Source organism: Anas acuta, chromosome 9 (genome assembly GCF_963932015.1).
Source record: "Anas acuta chromosome 9, bAnaAcu1.1, whole genome shotgun sequence".
In the NCBI taxonomy this organism is placed as follows: Eukaryota; Metazoa; Chordata; class Aves; order Anseriformes; family Anatidae; genus Anas; species Anas acuta.
Genome location: NC_088987.1, coordinates 16,712,889 through 16,726,605, shown reverse-complemented (window position 1 = coordinate 16,726,605; position 13,717 = coordinate 16,712,889). Strand labels below are relative to the sequence as shown.

Genomic DNA, 13,717 nt, shown 5'->3' with positions numbered 1-13,717 from the left:
GGCTGTTGGGAAGAGGGCTGTTGGCGGGGAGGAGGGTGCCTACGGCCATACCACCCTGGCAACGCCCGATCTCGTCTGATCTCGGAAGCTAAGCAGGGTCGGGCCCGGTTAGTACTTGGATGGGAGACCTCCTGGGAATACCGGGTGCTGTAGGCTTTTGTCTTTGCCGTCGGGGGGACTTTTGCGGGGCCAGGGGCGCCGCCTGTTGGCAGGGAGGCCGTGGCACAGCCCGTCGCGGCGGCGGTTGTGCGGCGGCTGTTGGGAAGAGGGCTGTTGGCGGGAGGAGGGTGCCTACGGCCATACACCCTGGCAACGCCCGATCTCGTCTGATCTCGGAAGCTAAGCAGGGTCGGGCCCGGTTAGTACTTGGATGGGAGACCTCCTGGGAATACCGGGTGCTGTAGGCTTTTGTCTTTGCCGTCGGGGGGGACTTTTGCGGGGCCAGGGGCGCCGCCTGTTGGCAGGGAGGCCGTGGCACAGCCCGTCGCGGCGGCGGTTGTGCGGCGGCTGTTGGAAGAGGGCTGTTGGCGGGGAGGAGGGTGCCTACGGCCATACCACCCTGGCAACGCCCGATCTCGTCTGATCTCGGAAGCTAAGCAGGGTCGGGCCCGGTTAGTACTTGGATGGGAGACCTCCTGGGAATACCGGGTGCTGTAGGCTTTTGTCTTTGCCGTCGGGGGGACTTTTGCGGGGCCAGGGGCGCCGCCTGTTGGCAGGGAGGCCGTGGCACAGGCCGTCGCGGCGGCGGTTGTGCGGCGGCTGTTGGGAAGAGGGCTGTTGGCGGGGAGGAGGGTGCCTACGGCCATACCACCCTGGCAACGCCCGATCTCGTCTGATCTCGGAAGCTAAGCAGGGTCGGGCCCGGTTAGTACTTGGATGGGAGACCTCCTGGAATACCGGGTGCTGTAGGCTTTTGTCTTTGCCGTCGGGGGGGACTTTGCGGGGCCAGGGGCGCCGCCTGTTGGCAGGGAGGCCGTGGCACAGCCCGTCGCGGCGGCGGTTGTGCGGCGGCTGTTGGGAAGAGGGCTGTTGGCGGGAGGAGGGTGCCTACGGCCATACCACCCTGGCAACGCCCGATCTCGTCTGATCTCGGAAGCTAAGCAGGGTCGGGCCCGGTTAGTACTTGGATGGGAGACCTCCTGGGAATACCGGGTGCTGTAGGCTTTTGTCTTGCCGTCGGGGGGACTTTTGCGGGGCCAGGGGCGCCGCCTGTTGGCAGGGAGGCCGTGGCACAGCCCGTCGCGGCGGCGGTTGTGCGGCGGCTGTTGGGAAGAGGGCTGTTGGCGGGGAGGAGGGTGCCTACGGCCATACCACCCTGGCAACGCCCGATCTCGTCTGATCTCGGAAGCTAAGCAGGGTCGGGCCCGGTTAGTACTTGGATGGGAGACCTCCTGGAATACCGGGTGCTGTAGGCTTTTGTCTTTGCCGTCGGGGGCGACTTTTGCGGGGCCAGGGGCGCCGCCTGTTGGCAGGGAGGCCGTGGCACAGCCCGTCGCGGCGGCGGTTGTGCGGCGGCTGTTGGGAAGAGGGCTGTTGGCGGGGAGGAGGGTGCCTACGGCCATACCACCCTGGCAACGCCCGATCTCGTCTGATCTCGGAAGCTAAGCAGGGTCGGGCCCGGTTAGTACTTGGATGGGAGACCTCCTGGGAATACCGGGTGCTGTAGGCTTTTGTCTTTGCCGTCGGGGGGACTTTTGCGGGGCCAGGGGCGCCGCCTGTTGGCAGGGAGGCCGTGGCACAGCCCGTCGCGGCGGCGGTTGTGCGGCGGCTGTTGGGAAGAGGGCTGTTGGCGGGGAGGAGGGTGCCTACGGCCATACCACCCTGGCAACGCCCGATCTCGTCTGATCTCGGAAGCTAAGCAGGGTCGGGCCCGGTTAGTACTTGGATGGGAGACCTCCTGGGAATACCGGGTGCTGTAGGCTTTTGTCTTTGCCGTCGGGGGGGACTTTTGCGGGGCCAGGGGCGCCGCCTGTTGGCAGGGAGGCCGTGGCACAGCCCGTCGCGGCGGCGGTTGTGCGGCGGCTGTTGGGAAGAGGGCTGTTGGCGGGGAGGAGGGTGCCTACGGCCATACCACCCTGGCAACGCCCGATCTCGTCTGATCTCGGAAGCTAAGCAGGGTCGGGCCCGGTTAGTACTTGGATGGGAGACCTCCTGGGAATACCGGGTGCTGTAGGCTTTTGTCTTTGCCGTCGGGGGGGACTTTTGCGGGGCCAGGGGCGCCGCCTGTTGGCAGGGAGGCCGTGGCACAGCCCGTCGCGGCGGCGGTTGTGCGGCGGCTGTTGGGAAGAGGGCTGTTGGCGGGGAGGAGGGTGCCTACGGCCATACCACCCTGGCAACGCCCGATCTCGTCTGATCTCGGAAGCTAAGCAGGGTCGGGCCCGGTTAGTACTTGGATGGGAGACCTCCTGGGAATACCGGGTGCTGTAGGCTTTTGTCTTTGCCGTCGGGGGGGACTTTTGCGGGGCCAGGGGCGCCGCCTGTTGGCAGGGAGGCCGTGGCACAGCCCGTCGCGGCGGCGGTTGTGCGGCGGCTGTTGGAAGAGGGCTGTTGGCGGGGAGGAGGGTGCCTACGGCCATACCACCCTGGCAACGCCCGATCTCGTCTGATCTCGGAAGCTAAGCAGGGTCGGGCCCGGTTAGTACTTGGATGGGAGACCTCCTGGGAATACCGGGTGCTGTAGGCTTTTGTCTTTGCCGTCGGGGCGACTTTTGCGGGGCCAGGGGCGCCGCCTGTTGGCAGGGAGGCCGTGGCACAGCCCGTCGCGGCGGCGGTTGTGCGGCGGCTGTTGGGAAGAGGGCTGTTGGCGGGGAGGAGGGTGCCTACGGCCATACCACCCTGGCAACGCCCGATCTCGTCTGATCTCGGAAGCTAAGCAGGGTCGGGCCCGGTTAGTACTTGGATGGGAGACCTCCTGGGAATACCGGGTGCTGTAGGCTTTTGTCTTTGCCGTCGGGGGGACTTTTGCGGGGCCAGGGGCGCCGCCTGTTGGCAGGGAGGCCGTGGCACAGCCGTCGCGGCGGCGGTTGTGCGGCGGCTGTTGGGAAGAGGGCTGTTGGCGGGGAGGAGGGTGCCTACGGCCATACCACCCTGGCAACGCCCAATCTCGTCTGATCTCGGAAGCTAAGCAGGGTCGGGCCCGGTTAGTACTTGGATGGGAGACCTCCTGGGAATACCGGGTGCTGTAGGCTTTTGTCTTTGCCGTCGGGGGGACTTTTGCGGGGCCAGGGGCGCCGCCTGTTGGCAGGGAGGCCGTGGCACAGCCGTCGCGGCGGCGGTTGTGCGGCGGCTGTTGGGAAGAGGGCTGTTGCGGGGAGGAGGGTGCCTACGGCCATACCACCCTGGCAACGCCCGATCTCGTCTGATCTCGGAAGCTAAGCAGGGTCGGGCCCGGTTAGTACTTGGATGGGAGACCTCCTGGGAATACCGGGTGCTGTAGGCTTTGTCTTTGCCGTCGGGGGGACTTTTGCGGGGCCAGGGGCGCCGCCTGTTGGCAGGGAGGCCGTGGCACAGCCCGTCGCGGCGGCGGTTGTGCGGCGGCTGTTGGGAAGAGGGCTGTTGGCGGGGAGGAGGGTGCCTACGGCCATACCACCCTGGCAACGCCCGATCTCGTCTGATCTCGGAAGCTAAGCAGGGTCGGGCCCGGTTAGTACTTGGATGGGAGACCTCCTGGGAATACCGGGTGCTGTAGGCTTTTGTCTTTGCCGTCGGGGGGGACTTTTGCGGGGCCAGGGGCGCCGCCTGTTGGCAGGGAGGCCGTGGCACAGCCCGTCGCGGCGGCGGTTGTGCGGCGGCTGTTGGGAAGAGGGCTGTTGGCGGGAGGAGGGTGCCTACGGCCATACCACCCTGGCAACGCCCGATCTCGTCTGATCTCGGAAGCTAAGCAGGGTCGGGCCCGGTTAGTACTTGGATGGGAGACCTCCTGGGAATACCGGGTGCTGTAGGCTTTTGTCTTTGCCGTCGGGGGCGACTTTTGCGGGGCCAGGGGCGCCGCCTGTTGGCAGGGAGGCCGTGGCACAGCCCGTCGCGGCGGCGGTTGTGCGGCGGCTGTTGGGAAGAGGGCTGTTGGCGGGGAGGAGGGTGCCTACGGCCATACCACCCTGGCAACGCCCGATCTCGTCTGATCTCGGAAGCTAAGCAGGGTCGGGCCCGGTTAGTACTTGGATGGGAGACCTCCTGGGAATACCGGGTGCTGTAGGCTTTTGTCTTTGCCGTCGGGGGGACTTTTGCGGGGCCAGGGGCGCCGCCTGTTGGCAGGGAGGCCGTGGCACAGCCCGTCGCGGCGGCGGTTGTGCGGCGGCTGTTGGGAAGAGGGCTGTTGGCGGGGAGGAGGGTGCCTACGGCCATACCACCCTGGCAACGCCCGATCTCGTCTGATCTCGGAAGCTAAGCAGGGTCGGGCCCGGTTAGTACTTGGATGGGAGACCTCCTGGGAATACCGGGTGCTGTAGGCTTTTGTCTTTGCCGTCGGGGGGGACTTTTGCGGGCCAGGGGCGCCGCCTGTTGGCAGGGAGGCCGTGGCACAGCCCGTCGCGGCGGCGGTTGTGCGGCGGCTGTTGGGAAGAGGGCTGTTGGCGGGGAGGAGGGTGCCTACGGCCATACCACCCTGGCAACGCCCGATCTCGTCTGATCTCGGAAGCTAAGCAGGGTCGGGCCCGGTTAGTACTTGGATGGGAGACCTCCTGGGAATACCGGGTGCTGTAGGCTTTTGTCTTTGCCGTCGGGGGGACTTTTGCGGGGCCAAGGGGCGCCGCCTGTTGGCAGGGAGGCCGTGGCACAGCCCGTCGCGGCGGCGGTTGTGCGGCGGCTGTTGGGAAGAGGGCTGTTGGCGGGGAGGAGGGTGCCTACGGCCATACCACCCTGGCAACGCCCGATCTCGTCTGATCTCGGAAGCTAAGCAGGGTCGGGCCCGGTTAGTACTTGGATGGGAGACCTCCTGGGAATACCGGGTGCTGTAGGCTTTTGTCTTTGCCGTCGGGGGGACTTTTGCGGGGCCAGGGGCGCCGCCTGTTGGCAGGGAGGCCGTGGCACAGCCCGTCGCGGCGGCGGTTGTGCGGGCGGCTGTTGGAAGAGGGCTGTTGGCGGGGAGGAGGGTGCCTACGGCCATACCACCCTGGCAACGCCCGATCTCGTCTGATCTCGGAAGCTAAGCAGGGTCGGGCCCGGTTAGTACTTGGATGGGAGACCTCCTGGGAATACCGGGTGCTGTAGGCTTTTGTCTTTGCCGTCGGGGGGGACTTTTGCGGGGCCAGGGGCGCCGCCTGTTGGCAGGGAGGCCGTGGCACAGCCCGTCGCGGCGGCGGTTGTGCGGCGGCTGTTGGGAAGAGGGCTGTTGGCGGGGAGGAGGGTGCCTACGGCCATACCACCCTGGCAACGCCCGATCTCGTCTGATCTCGGAAGCTAAGCAGGGTCGGGCCCGGTTAGTACTTGGATGGGAGACCTCCTGGGAATACCGGGTGCTGTAGGCTTTTGTCTTTGCCGTCGGGGGGGACTTTTGCGGGGCCAGGGGCGCCGCCTGTTGGCAGGGAGGCCGTGGCACAGCCCGTCGCGGCGGCGGTTGTGCGGCGGCTGTTGGGAAGAGGGCTGTTGGCGGGGAGGAGGGTGCCTACGGCCATACCACCCTGGCAACGCCCGATCTCGTCTGATCTCGGAAGCTAAGCAGGGTCGGGCCCGGTTAGTACTTGGATGGGAGACCTCCTGGAATACCGGGTGCTGTAGGCTTTTGTCTTTGCCGTCGGGGGGACTTTTGCGGGGCCAGGGGCGCCGCCTGTTGGCAGGGAGGGCCGTGGCACAGCCCGTCGCGGCGGCGGTTGTGCGGCGGCTGTTGGGAAGAGGGCTGTTGGCGGGAGGAGGGTGCCTACGGCCATACCACCCTGGCAACGCCCGATCTCGTCTGATCTCGGAAGCTAAGCAGGGTCGGGCCCGGTTAGTACTTGGATGGGAGACCTCCTGGGAATACCGGGTGCTGTAGGCTTTTGTCTTTGCCGTCGGGGGGACTTTTGCGGGGCCAGGGGCGCCGCCTGTTGGCAGGGAGGCCGTGGCACAGCCCGTCGCGGCGGCGGTTGTGCGGCGGCTGTTGGGAAGAGGGCTGTTGGCGGGAGGAGGGTGCCTACGGCCATACCACCCTGGCAACGCCCGATCTCGTCTGATCTCGGAAGCTAAGCAGGGTCGGGCCCGGTTAGTACTTGGATGGGAGACCTCCTGGGAATACCGGGTGCTGTAGGCTTTTGTCTTTGCCGTCGGGGGGACTTTTGCGGGGCCAGGGGCGCCGCCTGTTGGCAGGGAGGCCGTGGCACAGCCCGTCGCGGCGGCGGTTGTGCGGCGGCTGTTGGGAAGAGGGCTGTTGGCGGGGAGGAGGGTGCCTACGGCCATACCACCCTGGCAACGCCCGATCTCGTCTGATCTCGGAAGCTAAGCAGGGTCGGGCCCGGTTAGTACTTGGATGGGAGACCTCCTGGGAATACCGGGTGCTGTAGGCTTTTGTCTTTGCCGTCGGGGGGACTTTTGCGGGGCCAGGGGCGCCGCCTGTTGGCAGGGAGGCCGTGGCACAGCCCGTCGCGGCGGCGGTTGTGCGGCGGCTGTTGGGAAGAGGGCTGTTGGCGGGGAGGAGGGTGCCTACGGCCATACCACCCTGGCAACGCCCGATCTCGTCTGATCTCGGAAGCTAAGCAGGGTCGGGCCCGGTTAGTACTTGGATGGGAGACCTCCTGGGAATACCGGGTGCTGTAGGCTTTTGTCTTTGCCGTCGGGGGGGACTTTTGCGGGGCCAGGGGCGCCACCTGTTGGCAGGGAGGCCGTGGCACAGCCGTCGCGGCGGCGGTTGTGCGGCGGCTGTTGGGAAGAGGGCTGTTGGCGGGGAGGAGGGTGCCTACGGCCATACCACCCTGGCAACGCCCGATCTCGTCTGATCTCGGAAGCTAAGCAGGGTCAGGGCCCGGTTAGTACTTGGATGGGAGACCTCCTGGGAATACCGGGTGCTGTAGGCTTTTGTCTTTGCCGTCGGGGGGGACTTTTGCGGGGCCAGGGCGCCGCCTGTTGGCAGGGAGGCCGTGGCACAGCCCGTCGCGGCGGCGGTTGTGCGGCGGCTGTTGGGAAGAGGGCTGTTGGCGGGGAGGAGGGTGCCTACGGCCATACCACCCTGGCAACGCCCGATCTCGTCTGATCTCGGAAGCTAAGCAGGGTCGGGCCCGGTTAGTACTTGGATGGGAGACCTCCTGGGAATACCGGGTGCTGTAGGCTTTTGTCTTTGCCGTCGGGGGGGACTTTTGCGGGGCCAGGGGCGCCGCCTGTTGGCAGGGAGGCCGTGGCACAGCCCGTCGCGGCGGCGGTTGTGCGGCGGCTGTTGGGAAGAGGGCTGTTGGCGGGGAGGAGGGTGCCTACGGCCATACCACCCTGGCAACGCCCGATCTCGTCTGATCTCGGAAGCTAAGCAGGGTCGGGCCCGGTTAGTACTTGGATGGGAGACCTCCTGGGAATACCGGGTGCTGTAGGCTTTTGTCTTTGCCGTCGGGGGGGACTTTTGCGGGGCCAGGGGCGCCGCCTGTTGGCAGGGAGGCCGTGGCACAGCCCGTCGCGGCGGCGGTTGTGCGGCGGCTGTTGGGAAGAGGGCTGTTGGCGGGGAGGAGGGTGCCTACGGCCATACCACCCTGGCAACGCCCGATCTCGTCTGATCTCGGAAGCTAAGCAGGGTCGGGCCCGGTTAGTACTTGGATGGGAGACCTCCTGGGAATACCGGGTGCTGTAGGCTTTTGTCTTTGCCGTCGGGGGGACTTTTGCGGGGCCAGGGGCGCCGCCTGTTGGCAGGGAGGCCGTGGCACAGCCCGTCGCGGCGGCGGTTGTGCGGCGGCTGTTGGGAAGAGGGCTGTTGGCGGGGAGGAGGGTGCCTACGGCCATACCACCCTGGCAACGCCCGATCTCGTCTGATCTCGGAAGCTAAGCAGGGTCGGGCCCGGTTAGTACTTGGATGGGAGACCTCCTGGGAATACCGGGTGCTGTAGGCTTTTGTCTTTGCCGTCGGGGGGGACTTTTGCGGGGCCAGGGGCGCCGCCTGTTGGCAGGGAGGCCGTGGCACAGCCCGTCGCGGCGGCGGTTGTGCGGCGGCTGTTGGGAAGAGGGCTGTTGGCGGGGAGGAGGGTGCCTACGGCCATACCACCCTGGCAACGCCCGATCTCGTCTGATCTCGGAAGCTAAGCAGGGTCGGGCCCGGTTAGTACTTGGATGGGAGACCTCCTGGGAATACCGGGTGCTGTAGGCTTTTGTCTTTGCCGTCGGGGGGACTTTTGCGGGGCCAGGGGCGCCGCCTGTTGGCAGGGAGGCCGTGGCACAGCCCGTCGCGGCGGCGGTTGTGCGGCGGCTGTTGGGAAGAGGGCTGTTGGCGGGGAGGAGGGTGCCTACGGCCATACCACCCTGGCAACGCCCGATCTCGTCTGATCTCGGAAGCTAAGCAGGGTCGGGCCCGGTTAGTACTTGGATGGGAGACCTCCTGGGAATACCGGGTGCTGTAGGCTTTTGTCTTTGCCGTCGGGGGGACTTTTGCGGGGCCAGGGGCGCCGCCTGTTGGCAGGGAGGCCGTGGCACAGCCCGTCGCGGCGGCGGTTGTGCGGCGGCTGTTGGAAGAGGGCTGTTGGCGGGGAGGAGGGTGCCTACGGCCATACCACCCTGGCAACGCCCGATCTCGTCTGATCTCGGAAGCTAAGCAGGGTCGGGCCCGGTTAGTACTTGGATGGGAGACCTCCTGGGAATACCGGGTGCTGTAGGCTTTTGTCTTTGCCGTCGGGGGGGACTTTTGCGGGCCAGGGGCGCCGCCTGTTGGCAGGGAGGCCGTGGCACAGCCGTCGCGCGGCGGTTGTGCGGCGGCTGTTGGGAAGAGGGCTGTTGGCGGGGAGGAGGGTGCCTACGGCCATACCACCCTGGCAACGCCCGATCTCGTCTGATCTCGGAAGCTAAGCAGGGTCGGGCCCGGTTAGTACTTGGATGGGAGACCTCCTGGGAATACCGGGTGCTGTAGGCTTTTGTCTTTGCCGTCGGGGGGGACTTTTGCGGGGCCAGGGGCGCCGCCTGTTGCAGGGAGGCCGTGGCACAGCCCGTCGCGGCGGCGGTTGTGCGGCGGCTGTTGGGAAGAGGGCTGTTGGCGGGGAGGAGGGTGCCTACGGCCATACCACCCTGGCAACGCCCGATCTCGTCTGATCTCGGAAGCTAAGCAGGGTCGGGCCCGGTTAGTACTTGGATGGGAGACCTCCTGGGAATACCGGGTGCTGTAGGCTTTTGTCTTTGCCGTCGGGGGGGACTTTTGCGGGGCCAGGGGCGCCGCCTGTTGGCAGGGAGGCCGTGGCACAGCCCGTCGCGGCGGCGGTTGTGCGGCGGCTGTTGGGAAGAGGGCTGTTGGCGGGGAGGAGGGTGCCTACGGCCATACCACCCTGGCAACGCCCGATCTCGTCTGATCTCGGAAGCTAAGCAGGGTCGGGCCCGGTTAGTACTTGGATGGGAGACCTCCTGGGAATACCGGGTGCTGTAGGCTTTTGTCTTTGCCGTCGGGGGGGACTTTTGCGGGGCCAGGGGCGCCGCCTGTTGGCAGGGAGGCCGTGGCACAGCCGTCGCGGCGGCGGTTGTGCGGCGGCTGTTGGGAAGAGGGCTGTTGGCGGGGAGGAGGGTGCCTACGGCCATACCACCCTGGCAACGCCCGATCTCGTCTGATCTCGGAAGCTAAGCAGGGTCGGGCCCGGTTAGTACTTGGATGGGAGACCTCCTGGGAATACCGGGTGCTGTAGGCTTTTGTCTTTGCCGTCGGGGGGGACTTTTGCGGGGCCAGGGGCGCCGCCTGTTGGCAGGGAGGCCGTGGCACAGCCCGTCGCGGCGGCGGTTGTGCGGCGGCTGTTGGGAAGAGGGCTGTTGGCGGGGAGGAGGGTGCCTACGGCCATACCACCCTGGCAACGCCCGATCTCGTCTGATCTCGGAAGCTAAGCAGGGTCGGGCCCGGTTAGTACTTGGATGGGAGACCTCCTGGGAATACCGGGTGCTGTAGGCTTTTGTCTTTGCCGTCGGGGGGGACTTTTGCGGGGCCAGGGGCGCCGCCTGTTGGCAGGGAGGCCGTGGCACAGCCCGTCGCGGCGGCGGTTGTGCGGCGGCTGTTGGGAAGAGGGCTGTTGGCGGGGAGGAGGGTGCCTACGGCCATACCACCCTGGCAACGCCCGATCTCGTCTGATCTCGGAAGCTAAGCAGGGTCGGGCCCGGTTAGTACTTGGATGGGAGACCTCCTGGGAATACCGGGTGCTGTAGGCTTTTGTCTTTGCCGTCGGGGGGACTTTTGCGGGGCCAGGGGCGCCGCCTGTTGGCAGGGAGGCCGTGGCACAGCCCGTCGCGGCGGCGGTTGTGCGGCGGCTGTTGGGAAGAGGGCTGTTGGCGGGAGGAGGGTGCCTACGGCCATACCACCCTGGCAACGCCCGATCTCGTCTGATCTCGGAAGCTAAGCAGGGTCGGGCCCGGTTAGTACTTGGATGGGAGACCTCCTGGGAATACCGGGTGCTGTAGGCTTTTGTCTTTGCCGTCGGGGGGGACTTTTGCGGGGCCAGGGGCGCCGCCTGTTGGCAGGGAGGCCGTGGCACAGCCCGTCGCGGCGGCGGTTGTGCGGCGGCTGTTGGGAAGAGGGGCTGTTGGCGGGGAGGAGGGTGCCTACGGCCATACCACCCTGGCAACGCCCGATCTCGTCTGATCTCGGAAGCTAAGCAGGGTCGGGCCCGGTTAGTACTTGGATGGGAGACCTCCTGGGAATACCGGGTGCTGTAGGCTTTTGTCTTTGCCGTCGGGGGCGACTTTTGCGGGGCCAGGGCGCCGCCTGTTGGCAGGGAGGCCGTGGCACAGCCCGTCGCGGCGGCGGTTGTGCGGCGGCTGTTGGGAAGAGGGCTGTTGGCGGGGAGGAGGGTGCCTACGGCCATACCACCCTGGCAACGCCCGATCTCGTCTGATCTCGGAAGCTAAGCAGGGTCGGGCCCGGTTAGTACTTGGATGGGAGACCTCCTGGGAATACCGGGTGCTGTAGGCTTTTGTCTTTGCCGTCGGGGGGACTTTTGCGGGGCCAGGGCGCCGCCTGTTGGCAGGGAGGCCGTGGCACAGCCCGTCGCGGCGGCGGTTGTGCGGCGGCTGTTGGGAAGAGGGCTGTTGGCGGGGAGGAGGGTGCCTACGGCCATACCACCCTGGCAACGCCCGATCTCGTCTGATCTCGGAAGCTAAGCAGGGTCGGGCCCGGTTAGTACTTGGATGGGAGACCTCCTGGGAATACCGGGTGCTGTAGGCTTTTGTCTTTGCCGTCGGGGGCGACTTTTGCAGGGCCAGGGGCGCCGCCTGTTGGCAGGGAGGCCGTGGCACAGCCCGTCGCGGCGGCGGTTGTGCGGCGGCTGTTGGGAAGAGGGCTGTTGGCGGGGAGGAGGGTGCCTACGGCCATACCACCCTGGCAACGCCCGATCTCGTCTGATCTCGGAAGCTAAGCAGGGTCGGGCCCGGTTAGTACTTGGATGGGAGACCTCCTGGGAATACCGGGTGCTGTAGGCTTTTGTCTTTGCCGTCGGGGGCGACTTTTGCGGGGCCAGGGGCGCCGCCTGTTGGCAGGGAGGCCGTGGCACAGCCCGTCGCGGCGGCGGTTGTGCGGCGGCTGTTGGGAAGAGGGCTGTTGGCGGGGAGGAGGGTGCCTACGGCCATACCACCCTGGCAACGCCCGATCTCGTCTGATCTCGGAAGCTAAGCAGGGTCGGGCCCGGTTAGTACTTGGATGGGAGACCTCCTGGGAATACCGGGTGCTGTAGGCTTTTGTCTTTGCCGTCGGGGGCGACTTTTGCGGGGCCAGGGCGCCGCCTGTTGGCAGGGAGGCCGTGGCACAGCCCGTCGCGGCGGCGGTTGTGCGGCGGCTGTTGGGAAGAGGGCTGTTGGCGGGGAGGAGGGTGCCTACGGCCATACCACCCTGGCAACGCCCGATCTCGTCTGATCTCGGAAGCTAAGCAGGGTCGGGCCCGGTTAGTACTTGGATGGGAGACCTCCTGGGAATACCGGGTGCTGTAGGCTTTTGTCTTGCCGTCGGGGGGACTTTTGCGGGGCCAGGGGCGCCGCCTGTTGGCAGGGAGGCCGTGGCACAGCCCGTCGCGGCGGCGGTTGTGCGGCGGCTGTTGGGAAGAGGGCTGTTGGCGGGGAGGAGGGTGCCTACGGCCATACCACCCTGGCAACGCCGATCTCGTCTGATCTCGGAAGCTAAGCAGGGTCGGGCCCGGTTAGTACTTGGATGGGAGACCTCCTGGGAATACCGGGTGCTGTAGGCTTTTGTCTTTGCCGTCGGGGGCGACTTTTGCGGGGCCAGGGGCGCCGCCTGTTGGCAGGGAGGCCGTGGCACAGCCCGTCGCGGCGGCGGTTGTGCGGCGGCTGTTGGGAAGAGGGCTGTTGGCGGGGAGGAGGGTGCCTACGGCCATACCACCCTGGCAACGCCCGATCTCGTCTGATCTCGGAAGCTAAGCAGGGTCGGGCCCGGTTAGTACTTGGATGGGAGACCTCCTGGGAATACCGGGTGCTGTAGGCTTTTGTCTTTGCCGTCGGGGGGACTTTTGCGGGGCCAGGGCGCCGCCTGTTGGCAGGGAGGCCGTGGCACAGCCCGTCGCGGCGGCGGTTGTGCGGCGGCTGTTGGGAAGAGGGCTGTTGGCGGGGAGGAGGGTGCCTACGGCCATACCACCCTGGCAACGCCCGATCTCGTCTGATCTCGAAGCTAAGCAGGGTCGGGCCCGGTTAGTACTTGGATGGAGACCTCCTGGGAATACCGGGTGCTGTAGGCTTTTGTCTTTGCCGTCGGGGGCGACTTTTGCGGGGCCAGGGGCGCCGCCTGTTGGCAGGGAGGCCGTGGCACAGCCCGTCGCGGCGGCGGTTGTGCGGCGGCTGTTGGGAAGAGGGCTGTTGGCGGGGAGGAGGGTGCCTACGGCCATACCACCCTGGCAACGCCCGATCTCGTCTGATCTCGGAAGCTAAGCAGGGTCGGGCCCGGTTAGTACTTGGATGGGAGACCTCCTGGGAATACCGGGTGCTGTAGGCTTTTGTCTTTGCCGTCGGGGGCGACTTTTGCGGGGCCAGGGGCGCCGCCTGTTGGCAGGGAGGCCGTGGCACAGCCCGTCGCGGCGGCGGTTGTGCGGCGGCTGTTGGAAGAGGGCTGTTGGCGGGGAGGAGGGTGCCTACGGCCATACCACCCTGGCAACGCCCGATCTCGTCTGATCTCGGAAGCTAAGCAGGGTCGGGCCCGGTTAGTACTTGGATGGGAGACCTCCTGGGAATACCGGGTGCTGTAGGCTTTGTCTTTGCCGTCGGGGGCGACTTTTGCGGGGCCAGGGGCGCCGCCTGTTGGCAGGGAGGCCGTGGCACAGCCGTCGCGGCGGCGGTTGTGCGGCGGCTGTTGGGAAGAGGGCTGTTGGCGGGGAGGAGGGTGCCTACGGCCCATACCACCCTGGCAACGCCCGATCTCGTCTGATCTCGGAAGCTAAGCAGGGTCGGGCCCGGGTAGTACTTGGATGGGAGACCTCCTGGGAATACCGGGTGCTGTAGGCTTTTGTCTTTGCGTCGGGGGCGACTTTTGCGGGGCAGGGGCGCCGCCTGTTGGCAGGGAGGCCGTGGCACAGCCCGTCGCGGCGGCGGTTGTGCGGCGGCTGTTGGGAAGAGGGCTGTTGGCGGGGAGGAGGGTGCCTACGGCCATACCACCCTG

At 66.8% G+C, this 13,717-nt stretch overlaps 54 non-coding genes across 54 annotated transcripts; all 54 read left to right on the top strand.

The window, feature by feature from the left end:
* Window positions 1-37: 37 nt before the first annotated feature.
* Window positions 38-156, top strand: LOC137861564 (5S ribosomal RNA). Its single transcript, XR_011099695.1, has one exon. It is a non-coding gene; the product is annotated as a 5S ribosomal RNA (ribosomal RNA).
* A 133-nt stretch (window positions 157-289) lies between these two features.
* Window positions 290-407, top strand: LOC137861588 (5S ribosomal RNA). Its single transcript, XR_011099719.1, has one exon. It is a non-coding gene; the product is annotated as a 5S ribosomal RNA (ribosomal RNA).
* Window positions 408-541: 134 nt separating this feature from the next.
* On the top strand, window positions 542-660 carry LOC137861563 (5S ribosomal RNA). Its single transcript, XR_011099694.1, has one exon. It is a non-coding gene; the product is annotated as a 5S ribosomal RNA (ribosomal RNA).
* Window positions 661-794: 134 nt separating this feature from the next.
* LOC137861586 (5S ribosomal RNA) lies at window positions 795-912 on the top strand. Its single transcript, XR_011099716.1, has one exon. It is a non-coding gene; the product is annotated as a 5S ribosomal RNA (ribosomal RNA).
* A 133-nt stretch (window positions 913-1,045) lies between these two features.
* LOC137861562 (5S ribosomal RNA) lies at window positions 1,046-1,164 on the top strand. The gene has a single exon (XR_011099693.1). It is a non-coding gene; the product is annotated as a 5S ribosomal RNA (ribosomal RNA).
* Window positions 1,165-1,297: 133 nt separating this feature from the next.
* On the top strand, window positions 1,298-1,415 carry LOC137861585 (5S ribosomal RNA). Its single transcript, XR_011099715.1, has one exon. It is a non-coding gene; the product is annotated as a 5S ribosomal RNA (ribosomal RNA).
* Window positions 1,416-1,550: 135 nt separating this feature from the next.
* On the top strand, window positions 1,551-1,669 carry LOC137861561 (5S ribosomal RNA). The gene has a single exon (XR_011099692.1). It is a non-coding gene; the product is annotated as a 5S ribosomal RNA (ribosomal RNA).
* A 134-nt stretch (window positions 1,670-1,803) lies between these two features.
* On the top strand, window positions 1,804-1,922 carry LOC137861560 (5S ribosomal RNA). The gene has a single exon (XR_011099691.1). It is a non-coding gene; the product is annotated as a 5S ribosomal RNA (ribosomal RNA).
* A 135-nt stretch (window positions 1,923-2,057) lies between these two features.
* On the top strand, window positions 2,058-2,176 carry LOC137861559 (5S ribosomal RNA). The gene has a single exon (XR_011099690.1). It is a non-coding gene; the product is annotated as a 5S ribosomal RNA (ribosomal RNA).
* A 135-nt stretch (window positions 2,177-2,311) lies between these two features.
* On the top strand, window positions 2,312-2,430 carry LOC137861557 (5S ribosomal RNA). The gene has a single exon (XR_011099688.1). It is a non-coding gene; the product is annotated as a 5S ribosomal RNA (ribosomal RNA).
* Window positions 2,431-2,564: 134 nt separating this feature from the next.
* Window positions 2,565-2,683, top strand: LOC137861556 (5S ribosomal RNA). Its single transcript, XR_011099687.1, has one exon. It is a non-coding gene; the product is annotated as a 5S ribosomal RNA (ribosomal RNA).
* A 134-nt stretch (window positions 2,684-2,817) lies between these two features.
* Window positions 2,818-2,936, top strand: LOC137861555 (5S ribosomal RNA). The gene has a single exon (XR_011099686.1). It is a non-coding gene; the product is annotated as a 5S ribosomal RNA (ribosomal RNA).
* Window positions 2,937-3,069: 133 nt separating this feature from the next.
* Window positions 3,070-3,188, top strand: LOC137861572 (5S ribosomal RNA). The gene has a single exon (XR_011099703.1). It is a non-coding gene; the product is annotated as a 5S ribosomal RNA (ribosomal RNA).
* A 132-nt stretch (window positions 3,189-3,320) lies between these two features.
* On the top strand, window positions 3,321-3,439 carry LOC137861554 (5S ribosomal RNA). The gene has a single exon (XR_011099685.1). It is a non-coding gene; the product is annotated as a 5S ribosomal RNA (ribosomal RNA).
* A 133-nt stretch (window positions 3,440-3,572) lies between these two features.
* Window positions 3,573-3,691, top strand: LOC137861553 (5S ribosomal RNA). Its single transcript, XR_011099684.1, has one exon. It is a non-coding gene; the product is annotated as a 5S ribosomal RNA (ribosomal RNA).
* Window positions 3,692-3,825: 134 nt separating this feature from the next.
* Window positions 3,826-3,944, top strand: LOC137861552 (5S ribosomal RNA). Its single transcript, XR_011099683.1, has one exon. It is a non-coding gene; the product is annotated as a 5S ribosomal RNA (ribosomal RNA).
* Window positions 3,945-4,079: 135 nt separating this feature from the next.
* Window positions 4,080-4,198, top strand: LOC137861551 (5S ribosomal RNA). The gene has a single exon (XR_011099682.1). It is a non-coding gene; the product is annotated as a 5S ribosomal RNA (ribosomal RNA).
* Window positions 4,199-4,332: 134 nt separating this feature from the next.
* LOC137861550 (5S ribosomal RNA) lies at window positions 4,333-4,451 on the top strand. The gene has a single exon (XR_011099681.1). It is a non-coding gene; the product is annotated as a 5S ribosomal RNA (ribosomal RNA).
* A 134-nt stretch (window positions 4,452-4,585) lies between these two features.
* LOC137861549 (5S ribosomal RNA) lies at window positions 4,586-4,704 on the top strand. The gene has a single exon (XR_011099680.1). It is a non-coding gene; the product is annotated as a 5S ribosomal RNA (ribosomal RNA).
* Window positions 4,705-4,839: 135 nt separating this feature from the next.
* On the top strand, window positions 4,840-4,958 carry LOC137861548 (5S ribosomal RNA). Its single transcript, XR_011099679.1, has one exon. It is a non-coding gene; the product is annotated as a 5S ribosomal RNA (ribosomal RNA).
* Window positions 4,959-5,092: 134 nt separating this feature from the next.
* Window positions 5,093-5,211, top strand: LOC137861546 (5S ribosomal RNA). Its single transcript, XR_011099677.1, has one exon. It is a non-coding gene; the product is annotated as a 5S ribosomal RNA (ribosomal RNA).
* A 135-nt stretch (window positions 5,212-5,346) lies between these two features.
* Window positions 5,347-5,465, top strand: LOC137861545 (5S ribosomal RNA). The gene has a single exon (XR_011099676.1). It is a non-coding gene; the product is annotated as a 5S ribosomal RNA (ribosomal RNA).
* Window positions 5,466-5,600: 135 nt separating this feature from the next.
* Window positions 5,601-5,718, top strand: LOC137861584 (5S ribosomal RNA). Its single transcript, XR_011099714.1, has one exon. It is a non-coding gene; the product is annotated as a 5S ribosomal RNA (ribosomal RNA).
* A 134-nt stretch (window positions 5,719-5,852) lies between these two features.
* Window positions 5,853-5,971, top strand: LOC137861544 (5S ribosomal RNA). The gene has a single exon (XR_011099675.1). It is a non-coding gene; the product is annotated as a 5S ribosomal RNA (ribosomal RNA).
* Window positions 5,972-6,104: 133 nt separating this feature from the next.
* On the top strand, window positions 6,105-6,223 carry LOC137861543 (5S ribosomal RNA). Its single transcript, XR_011099674.1, has one exon. It is a non-coding gene; the product is annotated as a 5S ribosomal RNA (ribosomal RNA).
* A 134-nt stretch (window positions 6,224-6,357) lies between these two features.
* Window positions 6,358-6,476, top strand: LOC137861542 (5S ribosomal RNA). Its single transcript, XR_011099673.1, has one exon. It is a non-coding gene; the product is annotated as a 5S ribosomal RNA (ribosomal RNA).
* A 134-nt stretch (window positions 6,477-6,610) lies between these two features.
* LOC137861541 (5S ribosomal RNA) lies at window positions 6,611-6,729 on the top strand. Its single transcript, XR_011099672.1, has one exon. It is a non-coding gene; the product is annotated as a 5S ribosomal RNA (ribosomal RNA).
* Window positions 6,730-6,863: 134 nt separating this feature from the next.
* On the top strand, window positions 6,864-6,983 carry LOC137861576 (5S ribosomal RNA). Its single transcript, XR_011099707.1, has one exon. It is a non-coding gene; the product is annotated as a 5S ribosomal RNA (ribosomal RNA).
* A 134-nt stretch (window positions 6,984-7,117) lies between these two features.
* LOC137861540 (5S ribosomal RNA) lies at window positions 7,118-7,236 on the top strand. Its single transcript, XR_011099671.1, has one exon. It is a non-coding gene; the product is annotated as a 5S ribosomal RNA (ribosomal RNA).
* Window positions 7,237-7,371: 135 nt separating this feature from the next.
* Window positions 7,372-7,490, top strand: LOC137861539 (5S ribosomal RNA). The gene has a single exon (XR_011099670.1). It is a non-coding gene; the product is annotated as a 5S ribosomal RNA (ribosomal RNA).
* Window positions 7,491-7,625: 135 nt separating this feature from the next.
* On the top strand, window positions 7,626-7,744 carry LOC137861538 (5S ribosomal RNA). Its single transcript, XR_011099669.1, has one exon. It is a non-coding gene; the product is annotated as a 5S ribosomal RNA (ribosomal RNA).
* A 134-nt stretch (window positions 7,745-7,878) lies between these two features.
* Window positions 7,879-7,997, top strand: LOC137861537 (5S ribosomal RNA). Its single transcript, XR_011099668.1, has one exon. It is a non-coding gene; the product is annotated as a 5S ribosomal RNA (ribosomal RNA).
* A 135-nt stretch (window positions 7,998-8,132) lies between these two features.
* On the top strand, window positions 8,133-8,251 carry LOC137861534 (5S ribosomal RNA). The gene has a single exon (XR_011099666.1). It is a non-coding gene; the product is annotated as a 5S ribosomal RNA (ribosomal RNA).
* Window positions 8,252-8,385: 134 nt separating this feature from the next.
* LOC137861533 (5S ribosomal RNA) lies at window positions 8,386-8,504 on the top strand. Its single transcript, XR_011099665.1, has one exon. It is a non-coding gene; the product is annotated as a 5S ribosomal RNA (ribosomal RNA).
* A 133-nt stretch (window positions 8,505-8,637) lies between these two features.
* On the top strand, window positions 8,638-8,756 carry LOC137861532 (5S ribosomal RNA). Its single transcript, XR_011099664.1, has one exon. It is a non-coding gene; the product is annotated as a 5S ribosomal RNA (ribosomal RNA).
* A 132-nt stretch (window positions 8,757-8,888) lies between these two features.
* LOC137861531 (5S ribosomal RNA) lies at window positions 8,889-9,007 on the top strand. The gene has a single exon (XR_011099663.1). It is a non-coding gene; the product is annotated as a 5S ribosomal RNA (ribosomal RNA).
* Window positions 9,008-9,141: 134 nt separating this feature from the next.
* LOC137861530 (5S ribosomal RNA) lies at window positions 9,142-9,260 on the top strand. The gene has a single exon (XR_011099662.1). It is a non-coding gene; the product is annotated as a 5S ribosomal RNA (ribosomal RNA).
* A 135-nt stretch (window positions 9,261-9,395) lies between these two features.
* On the top strand, window positions 9,396-9,514 carry LOC137861529 (5S ribosomal RNA). Its single transcript, XR_011099660.1, has one exon. It is a non-coding gene; the product is annotated as a 5S ribosomal RNA (ribosomal RNA).
* A 134-nt stretch (window positions 9,515-9,648) lies between these two features.
* LOC137861528 (5S ribosomal RNA) lies at window positions 9,649-9,767 on the top strand. The gene has a single exon (XR_011099659.1). It is a non-coding gene; the product is annotated as a 5S ribosomal RNA (ribosomal RNA).
* A 135-nt stretch (window positions 9,768-9,902) lies between these two features.
* On the top strand, window positions 9,903-10,021 carry LOC137861527 (5S ribosomal RNA). The gene has a single exon (XR_011099658.1). It is a non-coding gene; the product is annotated as a 5S ribosomal RNA (ribosomal RNA).
* Window positions 10,022-10,156: 135 nt separating this feature from the next.
* On the top strand, window positions 10,157-10,275 carry LOC137861526 (5S ribosomal RNA). The gene has a single exon (XR_011099657.1). It is a non-coding gene; the product is annotated as a 5S ribosomal RNA (ribosomal RNA).
* Window positions 10,276-10,408: 133 nt separating this feature from the next.
* On the top strand, window positions 10,409-10,527 carry LOC137861525 (5S ribosomal RNA). The gene has a single exon (XR_011099656.1). It is a non-coding gene; the product is annotated as a 5S ribosomal RNA (ribosomal RNA).
* Window positions 10,528-10,663: 136 nt separating this feature from the next.
* LOC137861522 (5S ribosomal RNA) lies at window positions 10,664-10,782 on the top strand. Its single transcript, XR_011099654.1, has one exon. It is a non-coding gene; the product is annotated as a 5S ribosomal RNA (ribosomal RNA).
* A 134-nt stretch (window positions 10,783-10,916) lies between these two features.
* On the top strand, window positions 10,917-11,035 carry LOC137861521 (5S ribosomal RNA). The gene has a single exon (XR_011099653.1). It is a non-coding gene; the product is annotated as a 5S ribosomal RNA (ribosomal RNA).
* A 133-nt stretch (window positions 11,036-11,168) lies between these two features.
* On the top strand, window positions 11,169-11,287 carry LOC137861520 (5S ribosomal RNA). Its single transcript, XR_011099652.1, has one exon. It is a non-coding gene; the product is annotated as a 5S ribosomal RNA (ribosomal RNA).
* A 135-nt stretch (window positions 11,288-11,422) lies between these two features.
* Window positions 11,423-11,541, top strand: LOC137861519 (5S ribosomal RNA). Its single transcript, XR_011099651.1, has one exon. It is a non-coding gene; the product is annotated as a 5S ribosomal RNA (ribosomal RNA).
* Window positions 11,542-11,676: 135 nt separating this feature from the next.
* On the top strand, window positions 11,677-11,795 carry LOC137861518 (5S ribosomal RNA). The gene has a single exon (XR_011099650.1). It is a non-coding gene; the product is annotated as a 5S ribosomal RNA (ribosomal RNA).
* Window positions 11,796-11,929: 134 nt separating this feature from the next.
* LOC137861517 (5S ribosomal RNA) lies at window positions 11,930-12,048 on the top strand. Its single transcript, XR_011099649.1, has one exon. It is a non-coding gene; the product is annotated as a 5S ribosomal RNA (ribosomal RNA).
* Window positions 12,049-12,181: 133 nt separating this feature from the next.
* LOC137861582 (5S ribosomal RNA) lies at window positions 12,182-12,299 on the top strand. The gene has a single exon (XR_011099712.1). It is a non-coding gene; the product is annotated as a 5S ribosomal RNA (ribosomal RNA).
* Window positions 12,300-12,434: 135 nt separating this feature from the next.
* Window positions 12,435-12,553, top strand: LOC137861516 (5S ribosomal RNA). Its single transcript, XR_011099648.1, has one exon. It is a non-coding gene; the product is annotated as a 5S ribosomal RNA (ribosomal RNA).
* A 133-nt stretch (window positions 12,554-12,686) lies between these two features.
* LOC137861589 (5S ribosomal RNA) lies at window positions 12,687-12,803 on the top strand. The gene has a single exon (XR_011099720.1). It is a non-coding gene; the product is annotated as a 5S ribosomal RNA (ribosomal RNA).
* Window positions 12,804-12,938: 135 nt separating this feature from the next.
* On the top strand, window positions 12,939-13,057 carry LOC137861515 (5S ribosomal RNA). The gene has a single exon (XR_011099647.1). It is a non-coding gene; the product is annotated as a 5S ribosomal RNA (ribosomal RNA).
* Window positions 13,058-13,191: 134 nt separating this feature from the next.
* LOC137861514 (5S ribosomal RNA) lies at window positions 13,192-13,310 on the top strand. Its single transcript, XR_011099646.1, has one exon. It is a non-coding gene; the product is annotated as a 5S ribosomal RNA (ribosomal RNA).
* A 133-nt stretch (window positions 13,311-13,443) lies between these two features.
* Window positions 13,444-13,563, top strand: LOC137861568 (5S ribosomal RNA). The gene has a single exon (XR_011099699.1). It is a non-coding gene; the product is annotated as a 5S ribosomal RNA (ribosomal RNA).
* The last annotated feature ends 154 nt before the right edge of the window (window positions 13,564-13,717 follow it).